The sequence below is a fragment of the Tribolium castaneum genome, chromosome 1 (assembly GCF_031307605.1).
Source record: "Tribolium castaneum strain GA2 chromosome 1, icTriCast1.1, whole genome shotgun sequence".
Classification (NCBI taxonomy): domain Eukaryota; kingdom Metazoa; phylum Arthropoda; class Insecta; order Coleoptera; family Tenebrionidae; genus Tribolium; species Tribolium castaneum.
In genome coordinates, this window is record NC_087394.1 from 33,286,334 (window position 1) to 33,302,866 (window position 16,533).

The 16,533-nt window shown below is 32.6% G+C and overlaps 1 protein-coding gene across 1 annotated transcript in view; it reads right to left on the reverse strand.

The window, feature by feature from the left end:
* The window catches only part of LOC657304 (discoidin domain-containing receptor 2), a 69,492-nt gene that overhangs the window by 32,021 nt on the left and 20,938 nt on the right, over positions 1–16,533 (reverse strand). The gene's annotated exons all lie outside the window — the stretch shown is intronic.

Consider the following 16,533-nt stretch of genomic DNA (forward strand, 5'->3'; position numbering starts at 1 on the left):
TTCCCAACTTTTTAATTACAATAAATAGCCAACTTCATTTCGCGATAATCCATTAAATGGCAATTCCCACTTAATTTAAAATTAATTTAAAACCGTTTCATGAAAGGGATGGCAATTTCACTTTCCGTTTGAGAAAAATCTGAATCTCGTTCGTTGTGCCAAGCTAATTTTTCGGATTAATTTGATTTTAAAATTTTAAAATTATCTCTGGGTACATAAATTTGTCATAACGCCGTGACGTAAACGTCTAGCTAATGCTACATTAAGGAAGTAAAGCACAGAAAACGTCTCCGTGTGCACTAACCCTCTTGCAAGACTTTGGGACCGAGTGTCCCACATAATCCAATTTGTTGCCGCACTGCTCTCCTTTTACTACATGATAATTCAGTTCCAAGACATGACAAACATCGGTAAACTGCAATTTCCAGTCGGTACTTGCTGCAACAATACCAACTTTGCTGCTAGTTAGCTTCTACAAACTATTCAGTTCAATAAGATAAGTAGATTAAGTGACCCCGACGGACTCGCATCTTCCAGTCGCTAATCAGATGATGGATGCTATTTTGTGCTCTTGTTTGTCATATCCTCTTCGAGTTTGGAAAAAATAATTTTTCTAGCCGTTATGAAGTGTGACCTCGGGCGGGTTTTGGCCCGAGACGAGAATAAAGTGAAGAGATATGCTCGGAAAGAAACGGCTGACACATTCTGTCGCTAACGTGCACAGAGTCTGTAAAATTTTGTATTTTACAGCTTCATCCGTTTTGTCTTATCGACTTTCAGACATGCAGAAATACGTACAAGACTGTTCAATATCCAGTTTGGAGTCGGTATATATTCAATTTCATGTAGTTTCAATGCTTCAGCGCTTGCACATCGTTATATTAAAATGTAAGTGAATCGAAGAAGCCACTCGTCCAATTATAGGAGGAAATCTTGTATATTTTACAACGCCGCTGTATCGTACGCTTACTTACAAAGTCATTCGATATGTTGAAAAATTGAAGATTGAAAATGTAGCTAAATAAGCTTCCTAACTCCCAATTCCACACCAATGGCTTTTATGTGAAAGAACACGAAATCACCTCTTAATAACGAGGTGTTTTTATTTTAAAGTTGAGGAAGTGGGCAAAGTATGGAAAATTTTATTAATTCTGTATTCACTTTGAATTTGTTTTCAGACATATTGCAGTTGCTAATGATAAATACACAAACTTGCAGAGTTGTTTCAGAGATGTCAATTTGCGAAAAACTACTTCCCTTACTTTCGAGCTGGAAATCATCAATTTCAAATTATATTTATTTTGTTTTATTTTTTATTTTTATTTATTTTTGCATTTATCAGTAATTTGCTCGAAAACTATTAGTCGGAGAACAACAATCTTTTTTGAAAAAAATAGATAATTTAAAGAGCTTTCCAACGATAATACACTTCATGGGGTTATCTCTAATAGTTCCGGAGCTATTGGTCGAGAAATGTTCCAGGTACCCAAAACCGACAAAATCTGCGACGAAAATTGAAAAAATCAAACATTTGTGGACTTTTAACAACTTTTGTGGGTTGTTAAGACATGTAGAAGTTTATAAAAATTTGCTGGAGTTAGTTTAAAAAAAATATTTTTTTCATCTCTTTGAAGGTAAGTAAGTGTATTCTCAGGAAATTTGAGCAAAAAAATTGAAAATTTTAAATTGCGTGAAAAATCAGTATAATAGAGAAAAAAAGCCGCTGAATCCAATGGAACAAACCGCACTGCTCTACGACTTTTAGTTTTCGAGTTATGAATTTTTTTAATGAATAAAATTTTTCACTATGACAAATGGCTACCCTAAATTTAGGCAAAAATTTTAAAATTTTTAATTCTTGTGAAAAATTGATATATTATGTAAAATGAGCCGTAGAATTCAACCGAACAAACCGCATTGCTGTACGACTTTTAGTTTTTTTTTTATGAATTTTTTTCGTGAAAAACTTTGATCGCCTCTGTAGCCGGAACCGTTGCCCGGAGCGGCTCCGGGTTTGGTCGAAAAAATAGATAAAATTAAGCGCTATCAGATGGTTTTTTGTTCGTTGCTCTAAGTCTTACAGTTTCCGAGAAAAACGCAAAAAAAGGTTTCCATTTTCACTTTTTTTCAATTTTCAACCGCCAATTACGGCGAAACTATTAGAGTTATCGAGAAACGGAAAAATGGAGGACAACCGGAATAAAAAACTCTACAAAATGGCATAGGACTCAAGGCGATATCTCGCAAAAAATTTTTCAATTTTCAAACGCCGATTACGGCCAAACTAAAAGAGTTAGGAGAAAATGCTTTTTTAGATCGGAAAGAGCACATCAAAATCTATAAGATAGAATCGGTTTTATTTGATTTAGAGACACTTTAAAAATTGACCGATTTTAAGGGGGGGGTGTTAACTTTTTTTTAATTTTTTTTATTTTCTCATTTCTGGCTAAACTATTTGAAAAAGTGGAACTATTTTGATCCATACCTATGCAAAATGATCCGGGGAATCGATTGGCATCGAGAAAATTGCCAAATTCCCAATAGTTTTTTAGTTATGAATTTTTTAAAATTTTCCCAATTTTTGCATTTGTCTCCAATTTGCTCGAAAACTGTTAGTCGCAGAACAATAATTTTTTTTGAAAAAGATAGATAATTTAAAGAGCTTTCCAACGATAATACACTTCATGGGGTTATCTCTGATAGTTCCGGAGCTATTGCTTGACAAAAGTTCCGGGTACCCAAAATCGACAAAAATTGCGACGAAAATTGAAAAATCAAACTTCTAAAAATCGAACATATGGACTTTTTGTGGACTAAAAACAACTTTTGTGGGTTGTTAGGACATGTAGAAGTCCATAAAAATTTACTGGAGTGAGTTTAAAAAAAATTTTTTTTTCACCTCTTTGAAGGTAAGTAAGTATTACTCCGGAAATTTTAGCAAAAAAATTGAAAATTTTAAATCTCGTGAAAAGTTGGTATAATACAGAAAATGAGCCGCTGAATTCAATGGAACAAACCGCATTGCTCTACGACTTTTAGTTTTCGAGTTATGAATTTTTTTAATGAATAAAATTTTTCACTATGACAAATGGCTACCCTAAATTTAGGCAAAAATTTTAAAATTTTTAATTCTTGTGAAAAATTGATATATTATGTAAAATGAGCCGTAGAATTCAACCGAACAAACCGCATTGCTCTACGACTTTAATTTTTTTTTTTATGAATTTTTTTAGTGAAAAACTTTGATCGCCTCTGTAGCCGGAACCGTTGCCCGGAGCGGCTCCGGGTTTGGTCGAAAAAATAGATAAAATTAAGCGCTATCAGATGGTTTTTTGTTCGTTGCTCTAAGTCTTACAGTTTCCGAGAAAAACGCAAAAAAAGGTTTCCATTTTCACTTTTTTTCAATTTTCAACCGCCAATTACGGCGAAACTATTAGAGTTATCGAGAAACGGAAAAATGGAGGACAACCGGAATAAAAAACTCTACAAAATGGCATAGGACTCAAGGCGATATCTCGCAAAAAATTTTTCAATTTTCAAACGCCGATTACGGCCAAACTAAAAGAGTTAGGAGAAAATGCTTTTTTAGATCGGAAAGAGCACATCAAAATCTATAAGATAGAATCGGTTTTATTTGATTTAGAGACACTTTAAAAATTGACCGATTTTAAGGGGGGGGTGTTAACTTTTTTTTAATTTTTTTTATTTTCTCATTTCTGGCTAAACTATTTGAAAAAGTGGAACTATTTTGATCCATACCTTTGCAAAATGATCCGGGGAATCGATTGGCATCGAGAAAATTGCCAAATTCCCAATAGTTTTTTAGTTATGAATTTTTTTAAATTTTCCCAATTTTTGCATTTATCTCCAATTTGCTCGAAAACTATTAGTCGCAGAACAATAATTTTTTTTGAAAAAGATAGATAATTTAAAGAGCTTTCCAACGATAATACACTTCATGGGGTTATCTCTGATAGTTCCGGAGCTATTGCTTGACAAAAGTTCCGGGTACCCAAAATCGACAAAAATTGCGACGAAAATTGAAAAATCAAACTTCTAAAAATCGAACATATGGACTTTTTGTGGACTAAAAACAACTTTTGTGGGTTGTTAGGATATGTAGAAGTCCATAAAAATTTACTGGAGTGAGTTTAAAAAAATTTTTTTTTTCACCTCTTTGAAGGTAAGTAAGTATTACTCCGGAAATTTTAGCAAAAAAATTGAAAATTTTAAATCTCGTGAAAAGTTGGTATAATACAGAAAATGAGCCGCTGAATTCAATGGAACAAACCGCATTGCTCTACGACTTTTAATTTTCGAGTTATGAATTTTTTTAATGAATAAAATTTTTCACTATGACAAATGGCTACCCTAAATTTAGGCAAAAATTTTAAAATTTTTAATTCTTGTGAAAAATTGATATATTATGTAAAATGAGCCGTAGAATTCAACCGAACAAACCGCATTGCTGTACGACTTTTAGTTTTTTTTTTATGAATTTTTTTAGTGAAAAACTTTGATCGCCTCTGTAGCCGGAACCGTTGCCCGGAGCGGCTCCGGGTTTGGTCGAAAAAATAGATAAAATTAAGCGCTATCAGATGGTTTTTTGTTCGTTGCTCTAAGTCTTACAGTTTCCCAGAAAAACGCAAAAAAAGGTTTCCATTTTCACTTTTTTTCAATTTTCAACCGCCAATTACGGCGAAACTATTAGAGTTATCGAGAAACGGAAAAATGGAGGACAACCGGAATAAAAAACTCTACAAAATGGCATAGGACTCAAGGCGATATCTCGCAAAAAATTTTTCAATTTTCAAACGCCGATTACGGCCAAACTAAAAGAGTTAGGAGAAAATGCTTTTTTAGATCGGAAAGAGCACATCAAAATCTATAAGATAGAATCGGTTTTATTTGATTTAGAGACACTTTAAAAATTGACCGATTTTAAGGGGGGGGGTGTTAACTTTTTTTTAATTTTTTTTATTTTCTCATTTCTGGCTAAACTATTTGAAAAAGTGGAACTATTTTGATCCATACCTATGCAAAATGATCCGGGGAATCGATTGGCATCGAGAAAATTGCCAAATTCCCAATAGTTTTTTAGTTATGAATTTTTTTAAATTTTCCCAATTTTTGCATTTATCTCCAATTTGCTCGAAAACTATTAGTCGCAGAACAATAATTTTTTTTGAAAAAGATAGATAATTTAAAGAGCTTTCCAACGATAATACACTTCATGGGGTTATCTCTGATAGTTCCGGAGCTATTGCTTGACAAAAGTTCCGGGTACCCAAAATCGACAAAAATTGCGACGAAAATTGAAAAATCAAACTTCTAAAAATCGAACATATGGACTTTTTGTGGACTAAAAACAACTTTTGTGGGTTGTTAGGATATGTAGAAGTCCATAAAAATTTACTGGAGTGAGTTTAAAAAAATTTTTTTTTTCACCTCTTTGAAGGTAAGTAAGTATTACTCCGGAAATTTTAGCAAAAAAATTGAAAATTTTAAATCTCGTGAAAAGTTGGTATAATACAGAAAATGAGCCGCTGAATTCAATGGAACAAACCGCATTGCTCTACGACTTTTAATTTTCGAGTTATGAATTTTTTTAATGAATAAAATTTTTCACTATGACAAATGGCTACCCTAAATTTAGGCAAAAATTTTAAAATTTTTAATTCTTGTGAAAAATTGATATATTATGTAAAATGAGCCGTAGAATTCAACCGAACAAACCGCATTGCTGTACGACTTTTAGTTTTTTTTTTATGAATTTTTTTAGTGAAAAACTTTGATCGCCTCTGTAGCCGGAACCGTTGCCCGGAGCGGCTCCGGGTTTGGTCGAAAAAATAGATAAAATTAAGCGCTATCAGATGGTTTTTTGTTCGTTGCTCTAAGTCTTACAGTTTCCCAGAAAAACGCAAAAAAAGGTTTCCATTTTCACTTTTTTTCAATTTTCAACCGCCAATTACGGCGAAACTATTAGAGTTATCGAGAAACGGAAAAATGGAGGACAACCGGAATAAAAAACTCTACAAAATGGCATAGGACTCAAGGCGATATCTCGCAAAAAATTTTTCAATTTTCAAACGCCGATTACGGCCAAACTAAAAGAGTTAGGAGAAAATGCTTTTTTAGATCGGAAAGAGCACATCAAAATCTATAAGATAGAATCGGTTTTATTTGATTTAGAGACACTTTAAAAATTGACCGATTTTAAGGGGGGGGGTGTTAACTTTTTTTTAATTTTTTTTATTTTCTCATTTCTGGCTAAACTATTTGAAAAAGTGGAACTATTTTGATCCATACCTATGCAAAATGATCCGGGGAATCGATTGGCATCGAGAAAATTGCCAAATTCCCAATAGTTTTTTAGTTATGAATTTTTTTAAATTTTCCCAATTTTTGCATTTATCTCCAATTTGCTCGAAAACTATTAGTCGCAGAACAATAATTTTTTTTGAAAAAGATAGATAATTTAAAGAGCTTTCCAACGATAATACACTTCATGGGGTTATCTCTGATAGTTCCGGAGCTATTGCTTGACAAAAGTTCCGGGTACCCAAAATCGACAAAAATTGCGACGAAAATTGAAAAATCAAACTTCTAAAAATCGAACATATGGACTTTTTGTGGACTAAAAACAACTTTTGTGGGTTGTTAGGATATGTAGAAGTCCATAAAAATTTACTGGAGTGAGTTTAAAAAAATTTTTTTTTTCACCTCTTTGAAGGTAAGTAAGTATTACTCCGGAAATTTTAGCAAAAAAATTGAAAATTTTAAATCTCGTGAAAAGTTGGTATAATACAGAAAATGAGCCGCTGAATTCAATGGAACAAACCGCATTGCTCTACGACTTTTAATTTTCGAGTTATGAATTTTTTTAATGAATAAAATTTTTCACTATGACAAATGGCTACCCTAAATTTAGGCAAAAATTTTAAAATTTTTAATTCTTGTGAAAAATTGATATATTATGTAAAATGAGCCGTAGAATTCAACCGAACAAACCGCATTGCTGTACGACTTTTAGTTTTTTTTTTATGAATTTTTTTAGTGAAAAACTTTGATCGCCTCTGTAGCCGGAACCGTTGCCCGGAGCGGCTCCGGGTTTGGTCGAAAAAATAGATAAAATTAAGCGCTATCAGATGGTTTTTTGTTCGTTGCTCTAAGTCTTACAGTTTCCGAGAAAAACGCAAAAAAAGGTTTCCATTTTCACTTTTTTTCAATTTTCAACCGCCAATTACGGCGAAACTATTAGAGTTATCGAGAAACGGAAAAATGGAGGACAACCGGAATAAAAAACTCTACAAAATGGCATAGGACTCAAGGCGATATCTCGCAAAAAATTTTTCAATTTTCAAACGCCGATTACGGCCAAACTAAAAGAGTTAGGAGAAAATGCTTTTTTAGATCGGAAAGAGCACATCAAAATCTATAAGATAGAATCGGTTTTATTTGATTTAGAGACACTTTAAAAATTGACCGATTTTAAGGGAGGGGTGTTAACTTTTTTTTAATTTTTTTTATTTTCTCATTTCTGGCTAAACTATTTGAAAAAGTGGAACTATTTTGATCCATACCTTTGCAAAATGATCCGGGGAATCGATTGGCATCGAGAAAATTGCCAAATTCCCAATAGTTTTTTAGTTATGAATTTTTTAAATTTTCCCAATTTTTGCATTTGTCTCCAATTTGCTCGAAAACTATTAGTCGCAGAACAATAATTTTTTTTGAAAAAGATAGATAATTTAAAGAGCTTTCCAACGATAATACACTTCATGGGGTTATCTCTGATAGTTCCGGAGCTATTGCTTGACAAAAGTTCCGGGTACCCAAAATCGACAAAAATTGCGACGAAAATTGAAAAATCAAACTTCTAAAAATCGAACATATGGACTTTTTGTGGACTAAAAACAACTTTTGTGGGTTGTTAGGACATGTAGAAGTCCATAAAAATTTACTGGAGTGAGTTTAAAAAAATTTTTTTTTTCACCTCTTTGAAGGTAAGTAAGTATTACTCCGGAAATTTTAGCAAAAAAATTGAAAATTTTAAATCTCGTGAAAAGTTGGTATAATACAGAAAATGAGCCGCTGAATTCAATGGAACAAACCGCATTGCTCTACGACTTTTAGTTTTCGAGTTATGAATTTTTTTAATGAATAAAATTTTTCACTATGACAAATGGCTACCCTAAATTTAGGCAAAAATTTTAAAATTTTTAATTCTTGTGAAAAATTGATATATTATGTAAAATGAGCCGTAGAATTCAACCGAACAAACCGCATTGCTCTACGACTTTTAGTTTTTTTTTTATGAATTTTTTTAGTGAAAAACTTTGATCGCCTCTGTAGCCGGAACCGTTGCCCGGAGCGGCTCCGGGTTTGGTCGAAAAAATAGATAAAATTAAGCGCTATCAGATGGTTTTTTTGTTCGTTGCTCTAAGTCTTACAGTTTCCGAGAAAAACGCAAAAAAAGGTTTCCATTTTCACTTTTTTTCAATTTTCAACCGCCAATTACGGCGAAACTATTAGAGTTATCGAGAAACGGAAAAATGGAGGACAACCGGAATAAAAAACTCTACAAAATGGCATAGGACTCAAGGCGATATCTCGCAAAAAATTTTTCAATTTTCAAACGCCGATTACGGCCAAACTAAAAGAGTTAGGAGAAAATGCTTTTTTAGATCGGAAAGAGCACATCAAAATCTATAAGATAGAATCGGTTTTATTTGATTTAGAGACACTTTAAAAATTGACCGATTTTAAGGGGGGGGGGTGTTAACTTTTTTTTAATTTTTTTTATTTTCTCATTTCTGGCTAAACTATTTGAAAAAGTGGAACTATTTTGATCCATGCCTATGCAAAATGATCCGGGGAATCGATTGGCATCGAGAAAATTGCCAAATTCCCAATAGTTTTTTAGTTATGAATTTTTTAAAATTTTCCCAATTTTTGCATTTGTCTCCAATTTGCTCGAAAACTATTAGTCGCAGAACAATATTTTTTTTTGAAGAAGATAGATAATTTAAAGAGCTTTCCAACGATAATACACTTCATGGGGTTATCTCTGATAGTTCCGGAGCTATTGCTTGACAAAAGTTCCGGGTACCCAAAATCGACAAAAATTGCGACGAAAATTGAAAAATCAAACTTCTAAAAATCGAACATATGGACTTTTTGTGGACTAAAAACAACTTTTGTGGGTTGTTAGGATATGTAGAAGTCCATAAAAATTTACTGGAGTGAGTTTAAAAAAATTTTTTTTTTCACCTCTTTGAAGGTAAGTAAGTATTACTCCGGAAATTTTAGCAAAAAAATTGAAAATTTTAAATCTCGTGAAAAGTTGGTATAATACAGAAAATGAGCCGCTGAATTCAATGGAACAAACCGCATTGCTCTACGACTTTTAGTTTTCGAGTTATGAATTTTTTTAATGAATAAAATTTTTCACTATGACAAATGGCTACCCTAAATTTAGGCAAAAATTTTAAAATTTTTAATTCTTGTGAAAAATTGATATATTATGTAAAATGAGCCGTAGAATTCAACCGAACAAACCGCATTGCTCTACGACTTTTAGTTTTTTTTTTATGAATTTTTTTAGTGAAAAACTTTGATCGCCTCTGTAGCCGGAACCGTTGCCCGGAGCGGCTCCGGGTTTGGTCGAAAAAATAGATAAAATTAAGCGCTATCAGATGGTTTTTTTGTTCGTTGCTCTAAGTCTTACAGTTTCCGAGAAAAACGCAAAAAAAGGTTTCCATTTTCACTTTTTTTCAATTTTCAACCGCCAATTACGGCGAAACTATTAGAGTTATCGAGAAACGGAAAAATGGAGGACAACCGGAATAAAAAACTCTACAAAATGGCATAGGACTCAAGGCGATATCTCGCAAAAAATTTTTCAATTTTCAAACGCCGATTACGGCCAAACTAAAAGAGTTAGGAGAAAATGCTTTTTTAGATCGGAAAGAGCACATCAAAATCTATAAGATAGAATCGGTTTTATTTGATTTAGAGACACTTTAAAAATTGACCGATTTTAAGGGGGGGGTGTTAACTTTTTTTTAATTTTTTTTATTTTCTCATTTCTGGCTAAACTATTTAAAAAAGTGGAACTATTTTGATCCATACCTATGCAAAATGATCCGGGGAATCGATTGGCATCGAGAAAATTGCCAAATTCCCAATAGTTTTTTAGTTATGAATTTTTTAAAATTTTCCCAATTTTTGCATTTGTCTCCAATTTGCTCGAAAACTATTAGTCGCAGAACAATATTTTTTTTTGAAGAAGATAGATAATTTAAAGAGCTTTCCAACGATAATACACTTCATGGGGTTATCTCTGATAGTTCCGGAGCTATTGCTTGACAAAAGTTCCGGGTACCCAAAATCGACAAAAATTGCGACGAAAATTGAAAAATCAAACTTCTAAAAATCGAACATATGGACTTTTTGTGGACTAAAAACAACTTTTGTGGGTTGTTAGGATATGTAGAAGTCCATAAAAATTTACTGGAGTGAGTTTAAAAAAATTTTTTTTTTCACCTCTTTGAAGGTAAGTAAGTATTACTCCGGAAATTTTAGCAAAAAAATTGAAAATTTTAAATCTCGTGAAAAGTTGGTATAATACAGAAAATGAGCCGCTGAATTCAATGGAACAAACCGCATTGCTCTACGACTTTTAATTTTCGAGTTATGAATTTTTTTAATGAATAAAATTTTTCACTATGACAAATGGCTACCCTAAATTTAGGCAAAAATTTTAAAATTTTTAATTCTTGTGAAAAATTGATATATTATGTAAAATGAGCCGTAGAATTCAACCGAACAAACCGCATTGCTGTACGACTTTTAGTTTTTTTTTTATGAATTTTTTTAGTGAAAAACTTTGATCGCCTCTGTAGCCGGAACCGTTGCCCGGAGCGGCTCCGGGTTTGGTCGAAAAAATAGATAAAATTAAGCGCTATCAGATGGTTTTTTGTTCGTTGCTCTAAGTCTTACAGTTTCCGAGAAAAACGCAAAAAAAGGTTTCCATTTTCACTTTTTTTCAATTTTCAACCGCCAATTACGGCGAAACTATTAGAGTTATCGAGAAACGGAAAAATGGAGGACAACCGGAATAAAAAACTCTACAAAATGGCATAGGACTCAAGGCGATATCTCGCAAAAAATTTTTCAATTTTCAAACGCCGATTACGGCCAAACTAAAAGAGTTAGGAGAAAATGCTTTTTTAGATCGGAAAGAGCACATCAAAATCTATAAGATAGAATCGGTTTTATTTGATTTAGAGACACTTTAAAAATTGACCGATTTTAAGGGGGGGGTGTTAACTTTTTTTTAATTTTTTTTATTTTCTCATTTCTGGCTAAACTATTTGAAAAAGTGGAACTATTTTGATCCATACCTATGCAAAATGATCCGGGGAATCGATTGGCATCGAGAAAATTGCCAAATTCCCAATAGTTTTTTAGTTATGAATTTTTTTAAATTTTCCCAATTTTTGCATTTGTCTCCAATTTGCTCGAAAACTATTAGTCGCAGAACAATATTTTTTTTTGAAGAAGATAGATAATTTAAAGAGCTTTCCAACGATAATACACTTCATGGGGTTATCTCTGATAGTTCCGGAGCTATTGCTTGACAAAAGTTCCGGGTACCCAAAATCGACAAAAATTGCGACGAAAATTGAAAAATCAAACTTCTAAAAATCGAACATATGGACTTTTTGTGGACTAAAAACAACTTTTGTGGGTTGTTAGGATATGTAGAAGTCCATAAAAATTTACTGGAGTGAGTTTAAAAAATTTTTTTTTTTCACCTCTTTGAAGGTAAGTAAGTATTACTCCGGAAATTTTAGCAAAAAAATTGAAAATTTTAAATCTCGTGAAAAGTTGGTATAATACAGAAAATGAGCCGCTGAATTCAATGGAACAAACCGCATTGCTCTACGACTTTTAGTTTTCGAGTTATGAATTTTTTTAATGAATAAAATTTTTCACTATGACAAATGGCTACCCTAAATTTAGGCAAAAATTTTAAAATTTTTAATTCTTGTGAAAAATTGATATATTATGTAAAATGAGCCGTAGAATTCAACCGAACAAACCGCATTGCTCTACGACTTTTAGTTTTTTTTTTATGAATTTTTTTAGTGAAAAACTTTGATCGCCTCTGTAGCCGGAACCGTTGCCCGGAGCGGCTCCGGGTTTGGTCGAAAAAATAGATAAAATTAAGCGCTATCAGATGGTTTTTTTGTTCGTTGCTCTAAGTCTTACAGTTTCCGAGAAAAACGCAAAAAAAGGTTTCCATTTTCACTTTTTTTCAATTTTCAACCGCCAATTACGGCGAAACTATTAGAGTTATCGAGAAACGGAAAAATGGAGGACAACCGGAATAAAAAACTCTACAAAATGGCATAGGACTCAAGGCGATATCTCGCAAAAATTTTTTCAATTTTCAAACGCCGATTACGGCCAAACTAAAAGAGTTAGGAGAAAATGCTTTTTTAGATCGGAAAGAGCACATCAAAATCTATAAGATAGAATCGGTTTTATTTGATTTAGAGACACTTTAAAAATTGACCGATTTTAAGGGGGGGGTGTTAACTTTTTTTTAATTTTTTTTATTTTCTCATTTCTGGCTAAACTATTTGAAAAAGTGGAACTATTTTGATCCATACCTATGCAAAATGATCCGGGGAATCGATTGGCATCGAGAAAATTGCCAAATTCCCAATAGTTTTTTAGTTATGAATTTTTTAAAATTTTCCCAATTTTTGCATTTGTCTCCAATTTGCTCGAAAACTGTTAGTCGCAGAACAATAATTTTTTTTGAAAAAGATAGATAATTTAAAGAGCTTTCCAACGATAATACACTTCATGGGGTTATCTCTGATAGTTCCGGAGCTATTGCTTGACAAAAGTTCCGGGTACCCAAAATCGACAAAAATTGCGACGAAAATTGAAAAATCAAACTTCTAAAAATCGAACATATGGACTTTTTGTGGACTAAAAACAACTTTTGTGGGTTGTTAGGACATGTAGAAGTCCATAAAAATTTACTGGAGTGAGTTTAAAAAAATTTTATTTTCACCTCTTTGAAGGTAAGTAAGTATTACTCCGGAAATTTTAGCAAAAAAATTGAAAATTTTAAATCTCGTGAAAAGTTGGTATAATACAGAAAATGAGCCGCTGAATTCAATGGAACAAACCGCATTGCTCTACGACTTTTAGTTTTCGAGTTATGAATTTTTTTAATGAATAAAATTTTTCACTATGACAAATGGCTACCCTAAATTTAGGCAAAAATTTTAAAATTTTTAATTCTTGTGAAAAATTGATATATTATGTAAAATGAGCCGTAGAATTCAACCGAACAAACCGCATTGCTCTACGACTTTTAGTTTTTTTTTTATGAATTTTTTTAGTGAAAAACTTTGATCGCCTCTGTAACCGGAACCGTTGCCCGGAGCGGCTCCGGGTTTGGTCGAAAAAATAGATAAAATTAAGCGCTATCAGATGGTTTTTTGTTCGTTGCTCTGAGTCTTACAGTTTCCGAGAAAAACGCAAAAAAAGGTTTCCATTTTCACTTTTTTTCAATTTTCAACCGCCAATTACGGCGAAACTATTAGAGTTATCGAGAAACGGAAAAATGGAGGACAACCGGAATAAAAAACTCTACAAAATGGCATAGGACTCAAGGCGATATCTCGCAAAAAATTTTTCAATTTTCAAACGCCGATTACGGCCAAACTAAAAGAGTTAGGAGAAAATGCTTTTTTAGATCGGAAAGAGCACATCAAAATCTATAAGATAGAATCGGTTTTATTTGATTTAGAGACACTTTAAAAATTGACCGATTTTAAGGGGGGGGTGTTAACTTTTTTTTAATTTTTTTTATTTTCTCATTTCTGGCTAAACTATTTGAAAAAGTGGAACTATTTTGATCCATACCTATGCAAAATGATCCGGGGAATCGATTGGCATCGAGAAAATTGCCAAATTCCCAATAGTTTTTTAGTTATGAATTTTTTAAAATTTTCCCAATTTTTGCATTTGTCTCCAATTTGCTCGAAAACTGTTAGTCGCAGAACAATAATTTTTTTTGAAAAAGATAGATAATTTAAAGAGCTTTCCAACGATAATACACTTCATGGGGTTATCTCTGATAGTTCCGGAGCTATTGCTTGACAAAAGTTCCGGGTACCCAAAATCGACAAAAATTGCGACGAAAATTGAAAAATCAAACTTCTAAAAATCGAACATATGGACTTTTTGTGGACTAAAAACAACTTTTGTGGGTTGTTAGGACATGTAGAAGTCCATAAAAATTTACTGGAGTGAGTTTAAAAAAATTTTATTTTCACCTCTTTGAAGGTAAGTAAGTATTACTCCGGAAATTTTAGCAAAAAAATTGAAAATTTTAAATCTCGTGAAAAGTTGGTATAATACAGAAAATGAGCCGCTGAATTCAATGGAACAAACCGCATTGCTCTACGACTTTTAGTTTTCGAGTTATGAATTTTTTTAATGAATAAAATTTTTCACTATGACAAATGGCTACCCTAAATTTAGGCAAAAATTTTAAAATTTTTAATTCTTGTGAAAAATTGATATATTATGTAAAATGAGCCGTAGAATTCAACCGAACAAACCGCATTGCTCTACGACTTTTAGTTTTTTTTTTATGAATTTTTTTAGTGAAAAACTTTGATCGCCTCTGTAACCGGAACCGTTGCCCGGAGCGGCTCCGGGTTTGGTCGAAAAAATAGATAAAATTAAGCGCTATCAGATGGTTTTTTGTTCGTTGCTCTGAGTCTTACAGTTTCCGAGAAAAACGCAAAAAAAGGTTTCCATTTTCACTTTTTTTCAATTTTCAACCGCCAATTACGGCGAAACTATTAGAGTTATCGAGAAACGGAAAAATGGAGGACAACCGGAATAAAAAACTCTACAAAATGGCATAGGACTCAAGGCGATATCTCGCAAAAAATTTTTCAATTTTCAAACGCCGATTACGGCCAAACTAAAAGAGTTAGGAGAAAATGCTTTTTTAGATCGGAAAGAGCACATCAAAATCTATAAGATAGAATCGGTTTTATTTGATTTAGAGACACTTTAAAAATTGACCGATTTTAAGGGGGGGGGTGTTAACTTTTTTTTAATTTTTTTTATTTTCTCATTTCTGGCTAAACTATTTGAAAAAGTGGAACTATTTTGATCCATACCTTTGCAAAATGATCCGGGGAATCGATTGGCATCGAGAAAATTGCCAAATTCCCAATAGTTTTTTAGTTATGAATTTTTTAAAATTTTCCCAATTTTTGCATTTGTCTCCAATTTGCTCGAAAACTATTAGTCGCAGAACAATAATTTTTTTTGAAAAAGATAGATAATTTAAAGAGCTTTCCAACGATAATACACTTCATGGGGTTATCTCTGATAGTTCCGGAGCTATTGCTTGACAAAAGTTCCGGGTACCCAAAATCGACGAAAATTGCGACGAAAATTGAAAAATCAAACTTCTAAAAATCGAACATATGGACTTTTTGTGGACTAAAAACAACTTTTGTGGGTTGTTAGGACATGTAGAATTCCATAAAAATTTACTGGAGTGAGTTTAAAAAAATTTTTTTTTTCACCTCTTTGAAGGTAAGTAAGTATTACTCCGGAAATTTTAGCAAAAAAATTGAAAATTTTAAATCTCGTGAAAAGTTGGTATAATACAGAAAATGAGCCGCTGAATTCAATGGAACAAACCGCATTGCTCTACGACTTTTAGTTTTCGAGTTATGAATTTTTTTAATGAATAAAATTTTTCACTATGACAAATGGCTACCCTAAATTTAGGCAAAAATTTTAAAATTTTTAATTCTTGTGAAAAATTGATATATTATGTAAAATGAGCCGTAGAATTCAACCGAACAAACCGCATTGCTCTACGACTTTTAGTTTTTTTTTATGAATTTTTTTAGTGAAAAACTTTGATCGCCTCTGTAGCCGGAACCGTTGCCCGGAGCGGCTCCGGGTTTGGTCGAAAAAATAGATAAAATTAAGCGCTATCAGATGGTTTTTTGTTCGTTGCTCTGAGTCTTACAGTTTCCGAGAAAAACGCAAAAAAAGGTTTCCATTTTCACTTTTTTTCAATTTTCAACCGCCAATTACGGCGAAACTATTAGAGTTATCGAGAAACGGAAAAATGGAGGACAACCGGAATAAAAAACTCTACAAAATGGCATAGGACTCAAGGCGATATCTCGCAAAAAAATTTTCAATTTTCAAACGCCGATTACGGCCAAACTAAAAGAGCTAGGAGAAAACGCTTTTTTCCATCGGAAAGAGCACATCGAAATCTATAAGATAGAATAGGTTTTGTTTGATTTTGAGACACTTTTAAAATTGACCGATTTTGAGGGGGGGGGTGTTAACTTTTTTTTAATTTTTTTTATTTTCTCATTTACGGCTAAACTATTCTAAAAAGTGGAACCATTTTGATCCACATCTATGCAAAATGATCCGGGGAATCGATTG